Source organism: Bufo bufo, chromosome 2, assembly GCF_905171765.1.
Source record: "Bufo bufo chromosome 2, aBufBuf1.1, whole genome shotgun sequence".
Taxonomy (NCBI): Eukaryota; Metazoa; Chordata; class Amphibia; order Anura; family Bufonidae; genus Bufo; species Bufo bufo.
Window position 1 is genome coordinate 777,060,338 of NC_053390.1, and position 24,589 is coordinate 777,084,926.

Sequence of the window (24,589 nt, forward strand, 5' to 3'; positions counted from 1 at the left end):
ACCGTGTCCTTGTATATAGCACAGATAGCACCGTGTCCTTGTATATAGCCCAGGCAGCACCGTGTCCTTGTATATAGCCCAGGCAGCACCGTGTCCTTGTATATAGCCCAGGCAGCACCGTGTCCTTGTATATAGCCCAGGCAGCACCGTGTCCTTGTATATAGCACAGATAGCACCGTGTCCTTGTATATAGCACAGATAGCATAGCACCGTGTCCTTGTATATAGCACAGATAGCATAGCACCGTGTCCTTGTATATAGCACAGATAGCACCGTGTCCTTGTATATAGCACAGGCACAGATAGCACCGTGGCATTGTATATAGCCCCGTGTCCTTGTATATAGCACAGGCACAGATAGCACTGGGTCCTTGTACACTCACCTAAAGAATTATTAGGAACACCACACTAATACGGTGTTGGACCCCCTTTTGCCTTCAGAACTGCCTTAATTCTACGTGGCATTGATTCAACAAGGTGCTGATAGCATTCTTTAGAAATGTTGGCCCATATTGATAGGATAGCATCTCTTCGATGGAGATTTGAGGGATGCACATCCAGGGCACGAAGCTCCCGTTCCACCAAATCCCAAAGATGCTCTATTGGGTTGAGATCTGGTGACTGTGGGGGCCATTTTAGTACAGTGAACTCATTGTCATGTTCAAGAAACCAATTTGAAATGATTTGAGCTTTGTGACATGGTGCATTATCCTGCTGGAAGTAGCCATCAGAGGATGGATACATGTTTTCATTCTGTTTACGCCAAATTCGGACTCTACCATTTGAATGTCTCAACAGAAATCGAGACTCATCAGACCAGGCAACATTTTTCAGTCTTCAACAGTCCAATTTTGGTGAGCTCGTGCAAATTGTAGCCTCTTTTTCCTATTTGTAGTGGAGATGAGTGGTACCCGGTGGGGTCTTCTGCTGTTGTAGCCCATCCGCCTCAAGGTTGTGCGTGTTGTGGCTTCACAAATGCTTTGCTGCATACCTCGGTTGTAACGAGTGGTTATTTCAGTCAGCTTGAATCAGTCGGCCCATTCTCCTCTGACCTCTAGCATCCACAAGGCATTTTTGCCCACAGGACTGCCGCATACTGGATGTTTTTCCCTTTTCACACCATTCTTTGTAAACCCTAGAAATGGTTGTGCGTGAAAATCCCAGTAACTGAGCAGATTGTGAAATACTCAGACCGGCCCGTCTGGCACCAACAACCATGCCACGCTCAACATTGCTTAAATCACCTTTCTTTCCCATTCTGACATTCAGTTTGGAGTTCAGGAGATTGTCTTGACCAGGACCACCCCCCTAAATGCATGAAGCAACTGCCATGTGATTGGTTGACTAGATAATTGCATTAATGAGAAATAGAACAGGTGTTCCTAATAATTCTTTAGGTGAGTGTATATACCGTTATCTTGTATATAATACAATTATAAGCATTAAATAAGTTTTTTATTTTTTTTAGACAAATCCATCAGGTTTATGCAAAGACTTAATATTTCCAGCGTTGACCCTTCTTTTTCAAGACCTCTGCAATTTGCCCTGACATGCTGGATATCACCTTCTCGCAAATCCTGACTGACAGCAACCCATTCTTCCTAATGAGTGCTTGGAGTTTTAATCACAGTTTCCGTGTTTTTGTTTGTCTACCTGCTTTTTGAGGATTGACCACAGGTTCTCAATGGAATTAAGTTCTGGGGAGATTCCTGGCCATGGTCCCAGAATTTCAACGTTTTGTTCACTGAGCCACTTGGTTAACACTTTTGCTTTTTGACATGGAGCTCCATCACGCTGAAAAAAGCATTGTTCATCACTAGATTGCTCCTGGGTTGTTGGGAGAAGTTGCACTTGAAGGATGTTCTGATGCTATGGCAGTGTCTTAGGCAAAACTCTGAGTGAGCCCAATCCCTTGGATGAGAAGCAACCACCACACACGAATGGTCTCAGGATGCTTTACTGTTGGCATGACACAAGACTCATGGTAGAGCTCACATTTTCTTCTCCAATTATTTTTCCAGATGTCCCAGTTTGAAGTGGGCTTCATCAGAGGAAGTAAATTTCCCAGTCCTCTGTGGTCCAATCCGTGTACTTCCTGCCGATTGTCAATCTGTCCTTGATGTTTTTCTTAGAGAGAAGTGGCTTCTTTGATGCGCTTCTTGACACTAGACCATCCGCCAAAAGCCTTCGCCTCACTGTGTGCGCAGATGCACTCACACCTGCCTGCTGCCATTCCTGAGCAAGCTCTGCCCTGGGTTGACCCGATCTTGTAGCTGAAGCCTATCTAGGTAGAAGGTCCTGACATTTGCTAGACTTTCTTGATGCTCTGAAGCCTTCTTCGCAGCAACTGAAACTCTCTCCTTGAAGTTCTTAATGATCCAATAAATGGTCGACTTAGGTGCAATCTTACAAGCGGCAAGTAAAACCCTTAAGGCCCCTTTCACACGAGCGAGTATTCCGCGCGGATGCGATGCGGGAGGTGAACGCATTGCACCCGCACTGAATACTGACCCATTCATTTCTATGGGGCTGTGCACACTAGCGGTGATTTTCACGCATCACTTTTGCGTTGCGTGAAAATCGCAGCATGCTCCTCTTTGTGCGTTTTTCACATAACGCAGGCCCCATAGAAATGAATGAGGTTGCGTGAAAATCGCAAGCAAGTGCGGATGCGGTGCGATTTTCACGCACGGTTGCTAGGAGACGATCGGGATGGAGACCCGATCATTATTATTTTCCCTTATAACATAGTTATAAGGGAAAATAATAGCATTCTGAATACAGAATGCAAAGTAAAATAGCGCTGGAGGGGTTAAAAAAAAAATAAAAAAATTTAACTCACCTTAATCCACTTGCTCGCGTAGCCCGGCATCTCCTTGTGTCTCCTTTGTTGAAGGACCTGTGGTGAGCATTAAATACAGTTACAGGACCTTTGATGACGTCACTCCGGTCATCACATGGTACGTCACATGATCTTTTACCATGGTGATTCACCATGGTAAAAGATCATGTGACGTACCATGTGATGACCGGAGTGACGTCATCAAAAGGTCCTTTACCCAGGTCCTAAAGAAAGGAGACAGAAGCAGATGCCGGCTGCGCTATCAAGTGGACTAAGGCGAGTTAAACATTTTTTTATTTTTTTTAACCCCTCCAGCGCTATTTTACTTTGCATTCTGTATTCAGAATGCTATTATTTTCCCTTATAACCATGTTATAAGGGAAAATAATACTATTTACAGAACACCGATCCCAAGCCCGAACTTCTGTGAAGAAGTTCGGGTACCAAACATGCGCGATTTTTCTCACGCGCGTGCAAAACGCATTACAATGTTTTGCACTCGCGCGGAAAAATCGCGGGTGTTCCCGCAACGCACCCGCACATTTTCCCGCAACGCCCGTGTGAAAGAGGCCTTAGATGCAAAGCAATGATGACTGCTTGGGTTTCCTTGGAGGTAACCATGGTTAACAGACTAAGACAATGATTTCAAGTAACCCCATTCCCCCTTTTAAGGCAACCAGTCTGCTCTTCTAATTCTATCAGCATGACAGAGGGATATCAGCTGCCTTGTCCTCGTTAACACTCTTGAGCTAATGAAGTTATGTCAGCAGGTGATTTTCGGGCAGCGGAAATGGAGTTTTGGTAATTACCGGTGAGTTAATTTTCACGGCAAGGAATAACTTTACAATTTACAACTGCAATTCATCTGATCACTCTTCGTAACAATCTAGAGTTGATGCAAATTGCCACCATAAAAATTGAAGCAGTAAACTTTATGAAAAACCAAAATTTGCATCAGTCTCAGAACTTTTGGCTACAACTGTAGACAGTAGTAAAAAGTGGATTTTACTAAAGATATGAACAAGGGATTGCAAACCATGCAACATTCCTTGAGGTAAAATTACTTCTAAACTGTGGAACAGACAATAAAATGCATATGAAAGCTGTAATCTTTTTTTCTAGTACAGCATCCACAAGACTGGATTTCCCAGGTCACTGTATCCAGAGACAGAGATTCTTACATTATGGGGCATGTTACTACACTGCCAAACAAACCAGCGTCAGGACCACATATACATCATCAGTCAGATAACGCTTTTCCCAAGACAAAGCAGGATTTATCTGTGGAGGTCACAGTCCTAAACACCCAATATCACCCACACCTAATCCTAACACCCACATTAATATCACCCATGAGGCTTCACACAGGAGCCGCTCCATCTCCCTTAACATGCGCCACTTCTGACATTAATTTACAAGTGTAGATAATATACGCCGCTCAAGTAACTTATCTGCAAAACATGCGATGAGATCAGCAAAAAGTAGAACACAGCACAATGCAGGGCACATTTATCTTCTTCTAGACATTGAAACTTACGCAGCTATTAGGAAACCAGATTGGCCCACTTACATAGTAACATAGTAACATAGTACATAAGGCCGAAAAAAGACATTTGTCCATCCAGTTCGGCCTGTTATCCTGCAAGTTACAACGAGAAAATTAAAAAAAAAGTATTTTAAAAGGGGTTACCCCATGAAAAATATTCTATGGTTTTCAAACCAGCACCCTGATCTGAATACTTTTGTAATTGCATGTAATTAAAAATTTATCATAACCACTAAATTATTCAATAAAATTTATCTGTATAGCGCCACCTGCTGTTTGTTTTTTCTTACTACTTTGACCTGCTCACTGAGAAGGCCGCACATGCTCAGTTTTATCCTTCAACTGCCTCCTGAGCTGTGATAGGGAGAGCTGAGACATGCCCCCTGAGCTGTGATAGGGAGAGCTGAGACATGCCCCCTGAGCTGTGATAGGGAGAGCTGAGACACGCCCCCTGAGCTGCGGCAGAAAAGACACTCCCCTTGAGCCGTCAGCCCCACAGGACTACTTGCATGACATATTTTAAAGTCACTAGACAAACAAATTTTGACAGAAAGACAAGAATGGTGACATCTACGACTAATGGTTTCAAATGGGAAATTAAAGAAACCCTTACAAGTAATAGTAAGTCAGGTATTTGTATGATAGAGTGCCCATGTCTAAAACAATATATAGGCCACACAAAAAGGACACTAAAACTGGAGAGGAGGGGACTTCATCTCCAAAATGTCTAGGTGTGAGTCCAGGAAGATTTTTGAATTTGGACCCTTGGTGCCCTCGAAGTTGAATTCAGAACTTGAGATTTGGATTTCTTTAAATGGGTGGAGGGTCAGTTCACACAGAGAGTCGATGCCAGGCTGTTTTCCAGCGCATTGACTCTCCCTCTGTCTTCCCCCCCCCCCCCCCCCCCCCCCACCCCCATGCCAGTGTGTCTATTATATTATTATATGATTATATAAGTATGTTTTCTGCATTTTTTTCTTTTATATTTATTTTTCTTTTATATTTTACTTTTTATTGCCATTTCTGTGTAAATTCTTTATTTATTCAGAATTTTGCATAGTTCGTAAAGCAACAATTTTCTTTACAATGTGATTTTTATTGCTATTTCTGACTTATTTTGTTTTATATTGTACATGTCACAAATTGAATGTAATATCGAATAGATGGAAGCCATTATTATGCGACTAGTATAGCGGTACAATAACGCAATGTGTGCACGCAATCCAATAAACGAAAGTTGTAAGACTTAGGCCCCTTTCACATGAGCGTGACGGATTGGCTCCGAATGCGTTCAGTGAAACTCGCACCATTTTGCAAGCAAGTTCAGTCAGTTTTGTCTGCAATTGGGTTCAGATGTTCAGTTTTTTCCGCGTGGGTGCAATGCGTTTTGATGAGTTTTTCACGCATCAGGTTTACAAACAACAAACAACATCTCCTAGCAACCATCAGTGAAAAACGTATCGCACCCGCACTTGCTTCCAGATGCAATGCGTTTTTTCACTGAAGCCCCATTCACTTCTATGGGGCCAGGGCTGCGTGAAAAACGTAGAATATAGAACATGCTGCGTTTTTCACGCAACACAGAACTGATGCGTGAAAAAAAACGCTCATGTACACAGAGCCATTGAAATGAATGGGTCAAGATTCAGTGCGGGTGCTATACGTTCACGTCACGCATCGCACCCGCGCGGAAAACTCACTCGTGTGAAAGGGGCCTTAGAGTAATCCGGTCCATATTTTATTACTGACCCTAAAATGTTTCATTATGCAGTAAGTGGGTCCTGACAGCAATACTTAATTTTTTACCACTGAGGAAGGAACAAGACGTTCCAAAATGCGTCTGGTGGGCTTGGCTTGATAAAAATAGAAGGCAAAAGGTCCACAACAGGTCTCCACTCATTGGTCTCACAAGCCGGGATTCTAATGACGCATGCGCGGCGAAATCATCTAAGCCGCCATTGAACGGAGCAGACAGGGAACACAGGTTAAGAAGGAGGACTGCCCCCGTAGCCAGAGCCGTGAGTTGTAATCCCTAACATGTATAACGAGGAGTGACATACTGGGCATCCACTATTGGAATAATTACAAGTGCCTGTTATAAGACAGCGGGAGTGCATTGGCGCTACATGTCCTATAGTGAATACAGGAACGGTGTCCATTGTATCAGGGACCCGATAACAGCAATATAAGGGTCGTTGTGGACCTATATTAAATATTGGAACAATTCATATTGCACAACAAGTCCCAGTAGAAGCACAAACAGGGCTGACAAGTTGGATGTGATTTAGACCATTGATTTGGCCAGTAAACATATCAAACACAGCGCCCTCTGGTGACCCGAGATCAATATAGCAAGCGTCTAGTAATCAAGGCAAAGAACACCTTCCGCAATGCGATTCAACACCATGCACATTACATGCACCTAGAAGGACTTTGCAACAGGATAGTTTAGGAACATTATATAAATTGATATAAATCCTATGTAAAGCATTACAGAGGAGCGGTCATCTCTCCTGACAAGTCTGTTTTAGTAAGTACTTGTATTCTCCATGTAATAATTTCTTATATCGATATGTAGTGTCATCCCTCTATTATTCCTTCCAGAAATTTATGTATGGGTGTTTGTAGACGGGGTATTTCATGTGACTCAATGGAACGAATGGTAACTGTTCTCTTCTACTGCTGTACCGATGACGAGAGACTCCTCATACATGAGCTTTATGTACTACCGACAACTCATGACAAGAGGGACCTTTCTTCTACATCCAGTATCCAACCAATACTAAGATGTGTAAATTCTATAAATCTTGTCTATGTACACTGCCACTCCCCTCACCAGACCTCTCCAGTCGCCCATACCCTCCAATGGTCACTGTGGCGAGTCTTCACCCTCTACCTGGGATAAAGGTTAGGGCCTACTGTCTTCCAAATCTTTACTCAGCGTATGTACTGTAGATATCTAAAACCGCACCTCACACCAATACCAACTGACACCATACACTCTACACAAACCACTGATTCCTATTAATAGAATTAAACAGAACAGTTAACCCCTTAAGGGCTCAGCCCTATTTCACCTTAAGGACTTGGCCATTTTTTGCAAATCTGACCAGTGTCACTTTAAGTGCTGATAACTTTAAAACACTTTGACTTATCCAGGCCGTTCTGAGATTGTTATTTCGTCACATATTGTACTTCATGACACTGGTAAAATCAAGTAAAAAAAAAAAATTCATTTTTATTTATAATAAAAATACCAAATTTACCAAAAAAAAATTAAAAAAAATTGCAAATTTCCAAGTTTCAATTTCTCTACTTTTATAATACATAGTAATACCTCCAAAAATAGTTATTACTTTACATTCCCCATATGTCTACTTCATGTTTGGATCATTTTGGGAATGATATTTTATTTTTTGAGGATGTTACAAGGCTTAGAAGTTTAGAAGCAAATCTTGAAATTTTTCAGAAATTTTCAAAAACCCAATTTTTAGGGACTAGTTCAGGTCTGAAGTCACTTTGCGAGGCTTACATAATAGAAACCACCCAAAAACTACACCCCTCAAGGTATTCAAAACTGATTTTACAAATGTCGTTAACCCTTTAGGTGTTCCACAAGAATTAATGGAAAATAGAGATACAATTTAAAAATTTCACTTTTTTGGCAGATTTTCCATTTTAATAATTTTTATCCAGTTACAAAGCAAGGGTTAACAGCCAAACCAAACTCAATATTTATGGCCCCGATTCTGTAGTTTACAGAAACACCCCATATGTGGTCGTAAACCGCTGTATGGGCACACGGCAGGGCGCAGAAGGAAAGGAATGCCATACGGTTTTTGGAAGGCAGGTTTTGCTGGATTGTTTTTTTTGACACCATGTCCCATTTGAAGCCCCCCTGATGCACCCCTAGAGTAGAAACTCCAAAAAAAGTGACCCCATTTTAGAAACTACGGGATAGGGTGGCAGTTTTGTTGGTACTAGTTTAGGGTACATATGATTTTTGGATGATCTATATTACACTTTTTGTGAGGCAAGGTAACAAGAAATAGCTGTTTTGGCACAGTTTTTAATTTTAATTTTTTTACGGTATTCACCTGAAGGGTTAGGTCATGTGATATTTTTATAGAGAAAGTTATTACGGACGCGGCGATACCTAATATGTATAGATTTTTTTTTATTTATGTAAGTTTTACACAATATCATTTTTGAAACAAAAAAAAAAATAATAATCATGTTTTAGTGTCTCCATATTCTGAGAGCCATAATTTTTTCAGTTTTTGGGCGATTATCTTAGGTAGGGTCTCATTTTTGCGGGATGAGATGACGGTTTTATTGGCACTATTTTGGGGTGCATATGACTTTGATCGCTTGCTATTACACTTTTTGTGATGTAAGGTGACCAGAGATGAGCGAACTTCTGTTTTAAGTTCGGCGTCTAAAGTTCGGCTTCCGGTTAGCGGAGGATCCCGATATGGATTCCGAATTCCGTTGTGGTCCGTGGTAGCGGAATCAATAATGACCATTATTGATTCCGCTACCACGGACCACAACGGAATTCGGAATCCATATCGGGATCCTCCGCTAACCGGAAGCCGAACTTTAGACGCCGAACTTAAAACAGAAGTTCGCTCATCTCTAAAGGTGACAAAAAATGGTTTATTTAGCACAGTTTTTATTTTTTATTTTTTACAGTGTTCATCTGAGGGGTTAGGTCATGTGATATGTTTATAGAGCCAGTCGATACGGACGCGGCGATACCTAATTTGTATACTTTTTTTTTTACTTTATTTTTTGTCCCACTTTGGGACTTCAAATTTTGGGGGTCTAATCCCTTTACAATGCATTCCAATACTTCTGTATTGGAATGCATTGGCTGTATGAGTAATACTGTGTGTATTACTCATACAGCTTCCGGCCTGTGAGATCCAGGGGCTGGATCTCACAGGCTCTTCACCGGAAGGCAGCGCAGAGGGTGCAGCAGTTGCAGAGAGAACAGAGCCTCTAGGTGTAATGGTAACGCCCCCGTTTCTCCTAGAAGCTCATTTGCATATATCAAAACATCATATTTCTCAGCACAGATGTCTTCAGCTGCCAAGCGCACATGTAACAGGTCAGCCAGTGTCATAGGTACAAATGTGCAGACAGATGCCCTGGAATATTGTTTTCTCACTTCCTCTTCTACTGTACGTTACCAGTCTGACACTGACCGCATTGATTTGGATACTGTCAGTGCAGGGACACACCCCGTTGGACCTCTATTCATAAAATTCTAGTAGGAATAACAGCAGAACGGCACAACACAGAGTAAGGGCTCATATTTTCGTTGTGGACGAAATACAGACCTTTTTATTTCAATGGGGCCGCATAAGAGGTGGACAGCCCACCGTGTGTGGTTTGCATCCGTATGTCCATTCCGCAGCCCCGCAAAAAGGATAGAACATGTCCTATATTCTTGTCCATTTCTACAGGGGCTTTTTATGGCAGCATGCATCCGGTCGTGTGCAGGAGGCCTTATGAGAACAGATGTTCCTGACCTATTATTACAAGGACGATGCAAATAGTTACCATAACAGACATGTTAGAAGAGGTGAGGGGTACTCTTTAAAGCAGTGATGCCCAACCTGCGGCTTTCCAGCTGTTGTAAAACTACAACTCCCACCATGTCCTGCTGTAGGCTGATAGCTGTAGGCTGTCAGAGCATGCTGGGAATTGTAGTTTTGCAACAGCTGGAGGGTCGCAGGTTGGGCATCCCTGCTTTAAAGAGATGCATTTCCCTGCCCTCCCAGGAGTCAGGCATGGTGATGCAGACCACGTGCCCTGTATTAACTCCAACCGTCCCCCTATTGAACAGGAGCGGACCCCATCCTACCTCAGTGTGTACGTGTCGCTTTCATCTTGTAGGCCTGCTCTCAGCACTTCCTATGCAGCTCACCACCACATTTCCTCTAACATGAGCATGTACATCTGTGCCTCACATGCACATCGCTGTACGACACCGGTACATGCCAGACAATGGTAAAGGGGTTCTCTCACGTCTGAAAACAGCATTTACCATGTAGAGAAAGTTAATACAAGGCACTTACTAATGTATTGTTATTATCTATGTTGCTTCCTTTACTGGCTGGATTCATTTTTCCATCACTTTATACACTGCTTGTTTCCATGGTTATGACCACCCTGCAATCCTCTAGCAGTGGCCGTGCTTGTACACTATAGGAAAAAGAGCCGGCCTCTGCATTACACGGAGCCCATACATTTTAATGCTGTATGGAAACAGCATTACAAAAGACATTTTTTAACCAAACGACTTTGGCTCTACGATCCGAAGCGCGATCCGCTCAAGCCTAGTCTAGGCATTTGGGGCAGCAATGGGCCCCTCATTGACGTCTGCCAACCCAAAACTGAATCCGGAAACCAGACGGCGTGGCCGTACGCTTAGGATATCAGTTATAATGGCTGGTGAGCAGTCAGAGTATGGCCAGAGCATCATGGACATGGACCTTGTATGTTCTCCTGGTGCTGGCGAGTTGTCTCTGACTTCTCTTGTTTGCATCACCCTGAGGTTATATGGCCTCGTGAGTAATATGTAGGCACCCGCTAAATGATGGCTAAGAAATGAATTATGAGGCAGGTTAAAGGGGTTGTCTCACTTCAGCATATAGCATTTATCATGCAGAGAAAGTGAATAGAAGGCACTTACTAATGTATTGTGATTGTCCATATTGCTTCCGTTGCTGGCTGGATTCATTTCCCCATTACATTATACACTGCTTGTATCCATGGTTACGACCACCCTGCAATCCATCAGCGGTGGCCGTGCTTGCGCACTATAGGAAAAAGCACCGTCCTATGTGCGCTCCCACAGTCCAGACAGGCCGGCGCTTTTTCCTATAGTGTGCAAGCACGACCCCCACCGATAGATTGCAGGGTGGTCGTAACCATGGAAACGAGCAGTGTATAATGTGATGGAAAAATGAATGCAGCCAGCAAAGGAAGCAATATGGAGAATCACAATGCATTAGTAAGTTTCACTTTCTATACATGATAAATGCCACTTGCTGAAGTGACACAGCCCCTTTACGTCTACCATCTATAATGCCAGTCTTTGTATATGCCCCCATATTTCTCAATGTATTTACACCAGACAATGGTCATGCAGACATTGAAAAAATCTACCATATGGGCTACATTCACAAGCATGGGAAAAATGGCTGTTTTCAGAACCCATAGAGATCTATGGGGCTATTCACATGGCTGTTTTTTTATTGGGCAGGTAACAGTAACGTCCTATGAGATCAACAGACCAGTTTCAATGGCTGTTCAGACAGGAATGGACCTGTCCAACGGCCGTTAAAACTGGGTAAAAGTACCTTTTAAGGGTTAAAATTGAAAAAAAATATATATTAAAAAGTGACCTCATCCACTTGACCACACAGGGACAGTCTTTCGAGTCTCTCTCAAAGCAGAAGGACCTGCGCCCTCAGTGTGATGTCACCATGTGATGCTGGGAGCACAGGTCCTTCTGCATTGAGAGAGACGCGAATGACTGTCGGGATTTGGGCTCAGAAGGAGCCACTTCCACAAGTTACCACTAGCAAGACGGTTCTCTTTACGGTCTGCACAATGGAGAGGGTGAGCTCCACTGATATTTCTGCAGCAAAAACTTCACAAACAGACTTTTTTTTAACTGTATTTTCAATCTCGTGTGGTGTCAAACAGGGCGCTGCCGCTGGGCTGAAGTTTGGGTGCGGCAAAATAAAAAATAAATGCATCAAAAAACACATGCAGTTTTTGCATCTGTTTAGGGCTCAGGATTGACCTGGAAAACATGGTCCGTGTGTCAGCCGCGTCTCGTAGGCCGGCGGCGGCTCCCCCGACGGTGTCATAGGGATTTATGATAAAGTCAGACTGTCTGATTGCGGGGCTACTACAGTGTACGCACATCGTGTACTATAATACAGTTAGTTCAGGTCAAAGGAGCGGTGATCGGCCCGGGAGACACAGCCGACACGTGGACCACGTTTCCCGGTTGATCATGGTTTATCTTCCAGCAATGGGAAAACACAGCCGACACGTGGACCACGTTTCCCGGTTGATCATGGTTTATCTTCCAGCAATGGGAAAACACAGCCGACACGTGGACCACGTTTCCCGGTTGATCATGGTTTATCTTCCAGCAATGGGAAAACACAGCCGACACGTGGACCACGTTTCCCGGTTGATCATGGTTTATCTTCCAGCAATGGGAAAACACAGCCGACACGTGGACCACGTTTCCCGGTTGATCATGGTTTATCTTCCAGCAATGGGAAAACACAGCGGACTTAAGTTACATTAATGCAACTCAGTTTTGTAATTAACGTCATTTAGTTTTGCTCTATTTGATTTGAAAGGAAATGCAGTTACATTGTTGCAGTTTTTTAAATCCGTTTTTTTTTTTTTTGCCACATCCAAAACGCGGTGACACCGCAACGTGTGGCAGAACCCACTGCAGAGTTGCGATATGTTAAAGCTGCATCAACAATTACATTCACAAAGCAGTTCAAGAATTTAGCCACTTTTTAGCGCCTAGTCAAACCCTGGTGTTCTGCATCGCAGGAATTATCTATAGGATGGCATTAATCATAGCGGGATACGGTACATTCTTTACCAGCCTTGTAACGATATGACCAGACGGCGTGAACGTGTGGCGGCTGTGCGGGCCGCAGCGGGTTCTACTTAAAGGGGTTGTCCCACGACAAATATTCTACAGTTTTCAAACCAGCTCCTGGATCTGATTACTTTTGCAATTGAATGTTATTAAACATTCAGAATAGCCACTGAGTTATTCAATATAATGTATCTGTATGGCGCCACCTGCTGTTTGTTCTTTTTCTTATCTCTTTGTCCTGCTCACTGAGATGGCTGCACATGCTCAGTTTCATCTTTCAACTGCCGGTGATAGGAAGAGAGCTACAGAAGAACGACACGCCCCCTGACAAAGGACACTCCCCTTGAGCTGCCAGCTTGGTATAAGGCTAGGGAGACACGGCAAAACTGGTCGCGGCCAGGATCGCCAAGTAGCGGTGATCCCATAGAGATGAATGGGATTGCTGCACCCGTTGGAAAAAATCCAACACTTCTGGATTTATTGCGACGAGCGCAGCGATCCCATTCATCTCTATGGGATCAACACTAGTTGGCGAGCCCGGCCGCGACCAGTGTCGCCGTGTAGCCCTAGCCTAAATCTATCAGAGCAACTGGAGCAATGAATGTGGAGATCTCTGGATCCATGTGAGGTGCAGGGCTGGTTCTAGCTTTGTTAGAAAGAGGTTGTCATGTACTGTATGATGTCTGATTTTTAACTTTTACATGAATCATGGGAGAACCCCTTTAAACTGATAAAGACCACGTTGTTTAGCCGGTCTATATTGTTAATAGCTGTGCAGCCATTAACAATACAGATCGACAAAACTGTATGGTCTTCATTAGCTTAATTAAAACCCACTGTAGCCCATATGGCCACGTGGTACTTAAACACAGCATGGCCGTGTCACAAGCGCCAGATGTGCCATGTGGTCGTACCCTATATGCAGGTTTGTTGATGCAGTAACTGCAGCACAACTGCGCTGCGTGGCAGCACCTGTGGCAGGGTATAGCAGCACTGCGCGGTTGTGTGCTGCGCGGCCACCCGAGACCCACTGCACCATAGTGACTAATTATAAGCGCACTGTTTATTCAGTCTTCATTGTTAATAGCCGAGGAGTTTGGCAGGTACCACGCGGCCATTAACAATGTGGGCATGCCCCTAGACTTTGTCGCATCAAGTGACCGCTACAAATCAATCACAGAAGTCTAGGTGTAGCCCCTGCCTAAGGGCTCATGCACATGAACGTATTTTCTTTCCGTGTCAGTTCCGTTTTTTTTGCGGAATCATTCACTTCAATGGGTCGGCAAAAAAAAAAAAAAAAGGAAGTTACTCCGTGTGCTTTCCGTATGTCCGTATTACCGTTCCGTTTTGTGGTCCGCAAATCATGGATTCACACAATATGGATAGGGTCCTTGTGCGTCCCACAATTTTCATGGGAGCCACTGTAAAAAAGCCTAGTCTTTTCCGTAAAATGGACAATAGGACAGGTTCTATCATTTTCAGCCAAGCCGCGCAGATGCAGCCATCACGCGGATGACATCCATGTGCTGTCCGTTTTAGATTTTTTTTTGATCCATAAAAATGAATGGGTCCATGGACGAGCCGCATAAAATGTGATTCGTACACGGACCAAAAATACGGTCGTGTGCAAGAGGCCTAAGCCAAAACCAGGAGTGAAAGAGATAACGTATAAGAGCTCATGCACACAAACGTATTTTTCTTTCTTTTCTGTTCCGTTTTTTTACAGGTCCGTATATGAAACCATTCATTTCAATGGGACTTGAAAAAACCCCTGAAATGTATGTGTGCATTCTGTGTCTATATGTCCGTTTCACACAAAAAATAATAGAACATGTCCTATTCTTGTCCGTTTGGCGGACAATAGGCATTGTTACAATGAATCTGAAAAAAAAAATAATAAAAAAAAAAAATGTAAAACGGATGTTATCCGAATTTTCTGCAGACTGCAAAATACATACGGTTGTGTGCATGAGCCCTAATTAAAAGATTTGTGCCTCTTCTGAATGGAACGGAAATACGGAAACGGAATGCACACGGAGTAACTTCCGTTTTTTTTTTTTTGCGGACCCATTGAAGTGAATCATTCCGTTTTGGACCCATTCCTGGTTTTGGCTTCCAAATACTGATCAGATACTGATGATGCGAAAGGACAAGTTCTCTGTGCACTTGACGGCACCCCTAGCCGCACACCTTCAGTCACGCCATTTATCAATCCACAATCATCTCATAGGTGTGTGTGCAGTTTGCAGACGTGGACACTCTCGCCGCTCGATGCTTGCCCTACTTTGAGAAGCTTTCGCCTTGCACACAAACCTTTTCCTGGAACAAGCGCTTTTATGATGAATTATTTATGCTCCCCCAACACTGGCGTAATTAAGAATGCAAAAGACAAGCTGGGCAAAAAAGGGCAGCCGGCATTTATACAGCGTGCCGCTTCCCTGCGACTACGGCAATCAATCCGTGCAATTCCAGCACCAGGTAAGAAGCCTCTTACTTAACCCTGAGGACGTCCGCAGGAGCTGCCTTCCTATGAGAGAAGCGCATGACCTGGAAGGCTGCTGGTCTAAGTAGATGGACACCAGACCCAGGTCTCCTCCTGTTGTGCAAGCGAACCTAGGAAGACGGATGCTAAAGTGCGGCGTAATGGACCACTGGCCTTGGGGTAGAGTCAGAAGTATCACAATAGCAGCTCCTTTCTAGATGCCCCATTAGGTCAAATGGTCGTCACAGATGGGTCTACACACTGGGGATCTGAAGTTCTACAGTTCTAAATGGTGAAATCTTTGGCAAAAAAAAACGAGATTCCTTGAAATCTATGGGGGTCATTTACATAGACCACTAGGCTTTGGTGGAGAAAGCACCTAATTTATGACGAGGATCAGCACTGCTGGCAGTCCGGCCGTGTAGCCGTATCCAAGGTGCTGCCAATCACTTGACGGACAAGGAAATGCTCGTGCGTGAAAGCATCCTTGGTGATCTTGTTTGGGCAGCAGGTCATGCTGTGTAAGACTGGTGTCTGATGCCTGAAAACAATGATTCTCTATGGCAGAGCGCAGCAACCTGCACTACTCCAAGCTGTCGTGAAACTACAATTCCCAGCATGCTTCATTCATTTCTATGAGAGTTCTTATAAAGAGCAGAACCAATATACACGCTGAGAGTTGTAGTTTCACAACAGCTGGAGTGCTCTATGGGGATAAGACAGCACTGGCCCCCATACAGAGGAGATGACTGCTACATGTCGATGCAGCTCTCACCTCCTCTGGCGAGAAGGCAATTATTGTTCCCTATAATAGCCTTCTGCGTCAGCCTGTGTAAAGGGGTTTTAAGTCATATCATTTTAGGGTGACTTTTTACAAGCTATCTAGTGATCTATACCTTAAAGGGAGTTTTTACAGCATCCGATTCCTGCCTGGTAGAGAACTGTATTGTGGATGTGCCAAAATTGTGGTGCACGGTGCAGGCACAAGATTACGTGGCCAGATGACTGAAGAATTTTAGACACCTCGCCTGTCAACCAACCTATGTGCAGTGGCAGAGATAGGATGCACCGAGGAGCTAGGGCCTGCCCTCGGTGCACCAAACAGCTCATTGGCATACTGGAAAAAGTTGGGTTTCTTTGGCTGAATGCAGCAATGGATTACTGTAATAAAGGAAGAAGTGTTTTAATTCTCTCTCAAAGCCCTACCAGACACTATGGTTTATTATGTGACATTGTGCTATAGCCAGTCGCCATTCAATAGTGTAGGAAAGCTGGGACAAATGCGATAGAACCACAGACATCAGAAAAGGCTGCATGCAGTTACGTATATAGGACGGAGCTAGGCGTCTGTCACAATACGGGACCATTTAGACTCCTGATGTTCAGTAAACACTAGCCTGCCCTTTAATGCATGCTCTACGGGGACGTTAGCGCTTGATTTGCAGCTACTGTTCACTTGGAAGGCTTCTCCCCAGGAGAAAACAAGGATCAAGGAAAGCAAAATTAAATTTTCTTGTCCCATTTCAGGCCTCTAATGACACTTGCCAAAACAGACAGCACGATGCCAACACTGAGTACTGAGGCGCTGACCTAAATGGAACAGCACTGCCAACGAGCGCGTCTAAAAACGAGCACTAAATCCATCTGAAACTCAATGGGGCAATGAAACAAGCAGAGTGATCAAAGGCCCCTGCTGCATGTGTGTAAGCATCATCTAGGGCAGGGGTGGGCAAACTGCGGCCCTCCAGCTGTTGTAAAACTACAAATCCCATCATGCCCTGTTGTAGGCTGATAGCTGTAGGCAGACTGGGCATACTGGGGTTTGTAGGTTTGCAACAGCTGGAAAGCTGCAGTTTGCCCAACCCTGATCTAGGGGAACAAAAATCACTATGGACCCGTCAACATGACACCTGATCCAAATGTACAAGAATTTCCAGAGTGTGTAGGGGGGTCATGGAGCAACAGCGGGCGGGAGCGGAGCCAGTAAGCTCAATCATTACACTACTCTACAGTATGTCTCATGTAGCATTCAAACGGGGGCAAAAAAAAAAAAAAAAGTTCTTTAATCTGGGGGTATTTGGACAGAATAATGCTCTAAGGTCTCATGCACATGACTGTATCCATTTTGTAATGCGCCAATCGCAAAACATGGGTACTGGCGGCGTGTGCCCCTCTCTTTCCCGTTTCGCACATCCTGCAATAAATACAAGAATAGGACATGTTCTGCTTTTGCGGAGCCGCAGAACAGCCAAATGGATGCAGACAGCACACTTTTGCAGCCTCGTAAAAATGAATGGGTCCGCATCTAATCTGCATAAAAAAAAAAAAAATCTGATGTAGACAACATTCTGTATTATCACAGCATTTCATAACAAAAACAAGCAGGGACAAAATTCCATGGGGGTCTTTTATTATAGTGTTTTGCACCTGTTTCAGTCAAATTTTTCATATTTTAGACTAACGTTTTTAGGTGCATTTACTAATGAAAATGCGCGCGTTTTTGAAGCATTTGCGCCTCATTAAACAATTTTCAGTTGTAGACCAATTCTGGTGGTGTTTTTTTTTGGGAATATTTTTTTTTAAGCCTATTTATGTAGGTGCGTCTTTTCTACGCATTAATTAAGTGCAAAAACATTCTAATATTTACTCCTCTCCAGGGGTGGAGTAGTTTTCTCCCCATGAGGCGGAAGCCAATTCTCCTCATTTTAGGGGGGAAAAATTCAACGTCCCCTCTCTAGTAGCTATAGCCTGTAATATTATTACGCTCCAGAAATACATCCAGGCCCCTCTTGAACTCTTTTAGTGAACTCACCATCACCACCTCCTCAGGCAGAGAGTTCCATAGTCTCACTGCTCTTACCGTAAAGAATCCTCTTCTATGTTTGTGTACAAACCTTCTTTCCTCCAGACGCAGAGGATGTCCCCTCGTCACAGTCCTGGGGCTATATAGATGATGGGATAGATCTCTGTACTGACCCCTGATATAATTATACATAGTTATTATATCTCCCCTCAGTCGTCTTTTTTTCTAAATTGAATAACCCTAATTTTGATAATCTTTCTTGGTCCTGTAGTTGCCCCATTCCAGTTATTACTTTAGTTGCCCTCCTCTGGACCCTCTCCAGCTCTGCTATGTCTGCCTTGTTCACAGGAGCCCAGAACTGTACACAGTACTCTATGTGTGGTCTGACTAGTGATTTGTAAAGTGGTAGGACTATGTTCTCATTACAGGCATCTATGCCCCTTCTGATGCAACCCATTATCTTATTGGCCGTCTGCTTTGTTTGGGCCGTGTAACAATTTTGTTATAATAGTCGCATCGGCGGGTAGACATGTGCCCTTTCACAAACTAACGTTATACGACTGCAACTTTTTAATCTAATAAGGAACTTTTTTCGCTGTTTGGACATTTCTGAGGACACTGGCTACCTCGGTCTTGGGATTTGTTCAGCCCGGTCATGGAATCTTTTTTTCATAGGGTTCATAGTGTTCTCCTTCACTTGCCAGGTGCCCATAGGCTTGTTGCACCTGACAGAGCTTCTTGTAAGAGCCTCACTTATACAGGTAATATAAAGATGAAATGGCAATTAAAGTATTAGGTAGGGAGCTCCTCAAAGTATTCATTGTGGAGGAATTATTAACCTCAGCGCAAGTCCTTTCATCCTATAAATGGCGGCTGGCAAAGGATTAAAGGAGATATTGTGGAATAATTCTGTAATGGACAAAAAGATGTTAGACAACTTATACTAACTAGTAGGTAAAGGGCTTTCATGTCTCAGAATAGTAATGGGTTACATCATGAAAAAGGGCTAAAAATAAAAAAAATAAAAAGACAATGAACATGCCTGAAGAGCTCACCACTCACTGCCATGGAGGATAATGTTTGTATTTCTGACCAAAACTGTAAAAGCTCATTGACATGGCAGAGCACACTAATTATCTCCTTAGTATGGAGTCACTTGAGCATGGAGATGCATCATATAGCCAGAAGTATTGGGACACAGCTCTTAGTCATTGATTTCAAGAGTTTCATTCAGTCCCATTGGCACAGGTGTATAAAATCCAGCCCCTCACCATGCAGTCTGCCTTTACAGACATTTGTGAAAGAACGGGTAGTCCTAAAGATCTCACTGAATTCCAGGGCGGTCCTGTAAAAGGATGTTCTTCCTTCTAGATATTCCACCATCACTAGTGAGTGGTATGACTTACTAGGATGGAAGATTAGTACGGCCATTTATCACCTCACCCCTTTCCCCATTAACACACAGAGTCCTTATTTTGGTGTAAAAGGCTGTAGCGGCCCATTTATTAACAAATTAACCATCATAACATTTTTACATAACTTGCATGCATCTGAACAATGTTCCAACTTCATAACCGCTTGATAATGAGGGATCCTGGAAGGCAAGCCCATCATATTAATCCTCCAGTTGAAGTTTAACCTTCAACTCACCAAACCTCGTAAGATGCACGCCCCAAAGAGTCATGCAACTCTTCCAAATAGTTTTGCCTCCCAGAATCCCCCTTCTACCTGCCAAAAATGAACATCTGTGACACCTCACCTATGTTCGTCCTGCCACACCCGAACAGCCGTCTTCAACCCCAACGCCCACAAATCTATCCCCACCTCATTTAAATTAACTCCATCTGACCGTAGAAACTGTGTAGACACCTCCTCCAACTCCCTATGACGCACCACAACACCTCCTTGCCGCCGTACAAATCACCCTACCTCCTTGTTTAACTTCGCCCGTGCCTTGTTAATCCGATCCACGGATCTAGCAAACCTCCATGTACGACGAGCTACCACCCCTGACCACACTATCAACAGGCCCGGGAACTCCGCCCATAACTGCAACAGGTCCAATTTGATATCCCGTATGACATCCCTAGACCTACACACCCCCAAATCGTTCCCACCAACATGAAGAACCAAAACATCCGGGAGTCTGTCTAAAAAGACATAAAATCTAATCTCCAGAAGAACCCTACCTCATAAAATACCCTGCAATCCTATCCAACAAACCTGTACCACCTCGTTTGAAAAACCCAACTGTCTTCTGTTATGCCGAACATCAGCCCGCTGAGCTTCCCAATACACGTACGAATGCCCAAATATCCAGGCCAAACACGAGGAGGACCCTGCAACAAGAAGGAAAACATCACACATTAACGCTACTACAGAGCATCCCCCCCCCCCCCCACTCCCGTGTAACCCGGCACACAAAAGAACCATCTATTCCAACACCTCCTAAAGCAAATGAGGGCGAACGCAAGAGCGAAAACATGCCGACTCCAAACGGCCAATCCGCATAATTGCAGCATCACCTAAACCCCACCTGGCTGCATCTGTAGCTGCCCCAATCCTAAAGGAATGAGAAGCAAACTTCCCAGCTGGCAAACCCGAGATTGTCAAGCACTTCCTAAAAACTGCGATAAACTGAAAACGAGAGAGTGCGGAACCATCCCGATGCACTAATAAAGGCTCCGACCCCACAGGACGTTGATGCAGCAATTCCTCCACACACCTAACCGGACACACCGCACAGCCTAGCAACGGGTGTAGATTAATACGCACCCATTTTCCAACTGGGTCAGTCTTTGACCTCCTAAACAAACACTCCAAACCCTCCGTCCCTACACATACATCCCCCCGCAGCAAACCCCCAACTCGTTTGCTACTGGAAGACACTAACTCCGAAACCCTAAATGCCCCAAAGAAAACCAATGAAAAAGCCGCCCGAAACAAACAAACCTCGTATTCTGACTTGCAAACTTCCTTCAACAATTTACATACTGTCTGTAACAACGAAAAGGAGCCTGACCGCCGAATGTCCCTGGCTGGCGCCCCCTCCTATAACCTTTCAGCGCCTGACGCACCAAAAACCCCTTCGATATGTCCATTAACCCTCGTAAACGCAACCGCTGCAACCTTTTTTGACACTGTTGAAAAACGACAGACCGGTCTCAAACGATAACCCCACTAGATACACCAAAATTGTTTGAAAATCGTCCGAAGAAACACAACTCCCCAACTGATCTATCAACTTCTCCCATTGCAACCAAACTGATGCATAGGCCGACCAGGTACATCTACTGACCGATTGCCGAATCAGGGATACTGACACCCCAAGGCCACTGGGGGCAAGGAAGCCCTTTGTCTTCCGCTCCTGTCACCAGTCGACGGAAACGGTCCCACTGGAAACGAGAAAGAATCTGCAACTGAATTATCTACGCCAGTCACATGTACCACTACAAAACAGGAATTTAACTCCAACCCCCGAATAACCAGATGCCGTAACAATCGCAACACCGGCAGGTGTTTGTTACGTAATAGGTTCCCCCACAACTCAATCGCTACTACAATCGAAAATGGCTCCAGCAGCACCAAATTTGTTAAGAAACCCACCATATGCCATTCATCCGGCCAGGGACCCGCACTCCACTGCCCTTGGCAAAAGGACCCGTAACCGCATGCTTCGGACGCATCAGTATACAGTTCCAAATCAAAACTTGACACCGGCTCCTCAATCTAAACTGAACGCCCATTAAACTCCCCCAAAAAACGATCCCACACCTCCAGGTCATCCCGTACTTCCGCTGACAATCTCACATAATGAAACGGTGCTGTCACCCCTGCCGTTGCCAAAGCTAAACGTCTACAAAAAACCCGACCCATCGGCAAGCAAAATTTAATTTCCCCAAAACTGACTGAACCCTCCTAAGCTGGACCTTCTTAGCTCTTCGCAACAAAGCCACCTCCACATGCAAATCTGACACCTTGTCCTCCAGTAACCTACATTCCATCTCAACAGTGTCAATGACTAGACCTAGAAACTTGACTGACGTGGATGGTCCCTCTGTTTTTTCAGGGGCAAGCAGAACCCTGAATGATGCAGCCACCCACTCCATTGTATGCAGCAAAGTGGAACATACCCGCAACCCAGCCGGGCCTAAAAAGAAGAAATCATCCATATAATGCAATGCGGAATTCCATCCTGGCTCCTGTTTTACTACCCAGTCCAAAAACAAGCTGAATCTCTCAAACAATGAACAAGAGTTTGCACATCCCATAGGCAAACAACAGACAACATAAAATTGACCCTCCCAATGAAAACCCAACACATGAAAACTACTCGGATGAATCGGCAGCAAACGGAACACTGCTTCTACCGTATCTCCGTCTTTGCTAAAAGAGTTCCCCGACCAAAACGCTGATCCCAACTCACCGCTGTGTCAAAAGACGTATTCGAAACTGAACATAACTCTCACTCAATCCCATCATTGACCGAACTCCCAGCCGGGTAAGAGGTGATGAATGAGCTGGAATTTGTTTGGCTCCTTTTTAGGAACCAAACCAAGGGCAGACACCCTCACCATCTCTGGCCTGGTCAATGCTGAAATCAAGTTCCTAACAACCGCCTTAGATCCAACAACTCGCACGGAATCCGAAACCCCTCCGTAAAACCAGAGTGCAACAATTCAGCCGCTTCTCTATTTGGGTACCTCTTTAGGAATGGCAACATCGCGTCCACTTTCACCGGTGTCGTTCTTCTCCTGCAAAGCCTCAAATCCCCTACCCCGCTTGAAACAACAGGACAAACTATGCGCCTCCCCACATCCAGAGCAATCAGAAAGGAACTTGCAGAACCCTTCATTGTATTGCCAACAACACCCTTTCCTACCCCCCACTGACGAGTCCGCACTACCTTCGGCTGCCGGAAATGCTCATCGTACCTAAGCCAAGCTACTCCCCCATACACCCTGTAAGCCTCTCCAATGGCGTCCATATAGCAAAACAACGCCGAGCACTGTTCCGGGAACTTTTCCCCCACCACACTAGCCAAAATCGCAAACGCTTGCATCCAATTCATAAACGTACGAGGTATCAAATGGCAACGCCACTTTTCCTCCTCTTCCTTCTTGCTCTCGCCTAGTTTTACCCTATCTAAATAAAACTTCTCCAGCAGAAGCAATGAAAAAATTTCTACATATTCTCCCTTCCAAATCTTTTCCCTGACCTGCTTCAAATGTGTCCCCAGGGGCCCTTCAAAGCACACATAAACTTCTCATTTCACTACGTCTGCCAACCTTACATCTTCAACCACTGCAACTTTCTCGCTACCCTCTGCTACCACACCTGAAGGCCCATCTGCTACCAACTCCAGCCTCCTTCCTCCTGAGCCTCCCCTGATGTTGCAAGCGCCGGCGCCCACGCTGTAGAAACCCCTGAACTAGACCCCAAGCGTGACACCAATGCCAACAACTCCTGTGCCATCCCTCCCGCACTCTCAACCCCAGTTACTCCTGCATTACTCTCCCCTGACCCCACCAGACCCACACGATGTACCCCTGTCATCCACTCACCAGGCCGTCCCTGAGAAGACCTCTCAGCCGCCGCTGGACTTTGTCGCGCAGATATTTCTTGGGTCACCGGAGTAGATGTATCTGAAGGAACAGGACAGGTGCGCGACGTCGCTGTGTCATCCAACCTCTCCTGGGCTTCCCATGCGTCTTGACGCCATTCCCCTTCCTCGACAGATCTGGCAGCCGGAGATCCTCCCCGATCCAGGGCCAGCATCCTCAGACAAGGCATTACCCAACCCTTCATAATCTGAAAAAGCTGTACCAGCACCTGCAGAACAGACCTGGTGTGTGGGCACCTTCTTGTGTACACTCCTAGTACTCCTTGCAGCAGACTGGCTCCTTAGTTCATTTGGCTCCCTGCCATCTCTAGCCGCACTAACTAGCAGAGGGGGAGGAGCTTCCCCTGCTACACTCTCTCCGAGTCCTGTAGAAAGCTGCCAGCCATCACTACTAGGCCGCAGCGTTCTCCTCCTCTCCCTGCTCCTCCTAACGTCATGGCCCTCGCCTGGCAAAGCCGCTCCTCGGCTCAAAGAGGGACCCGCCTGGTGCCTACTGCCTGCGGTCCCGCTCACAGGTAAGCCCTGTCCTGCGGCTCATCCCCGGCTCTCCTGCTAGGGGAATGCCGTCGCCTGCACAGACCCCCCCCACGCTGTCTGGGAGAGCCGGCTTGGGAACACCCCCGCCCCTCTCCCGCTGGTCC

The 24,589-nt window shown here is 44.9% G+C and overlaps 1 protein-coding gene across 1 annotated transcript in view; it reads right to left on the bottom strand.

Annotated features, from left to right (window-relative positions):
- Positions 1-10,288, bottom strand: part of JAKMIP1 (janus kinase and microtubule interacting protein 1) — a 128,824-nt gene extending 118,536 nt beyond the window's left edge. Inside the window, 1 exon segment of the mRNA XM_040419114.1 lies at positions 10,260-10,288. The gene's annotated coding sequence lies outside the window, so the exon portion shown is untranslated.
- Between the last annotated feature and the right edge of the window lie 14,301 nt (positions 10,289-24,589).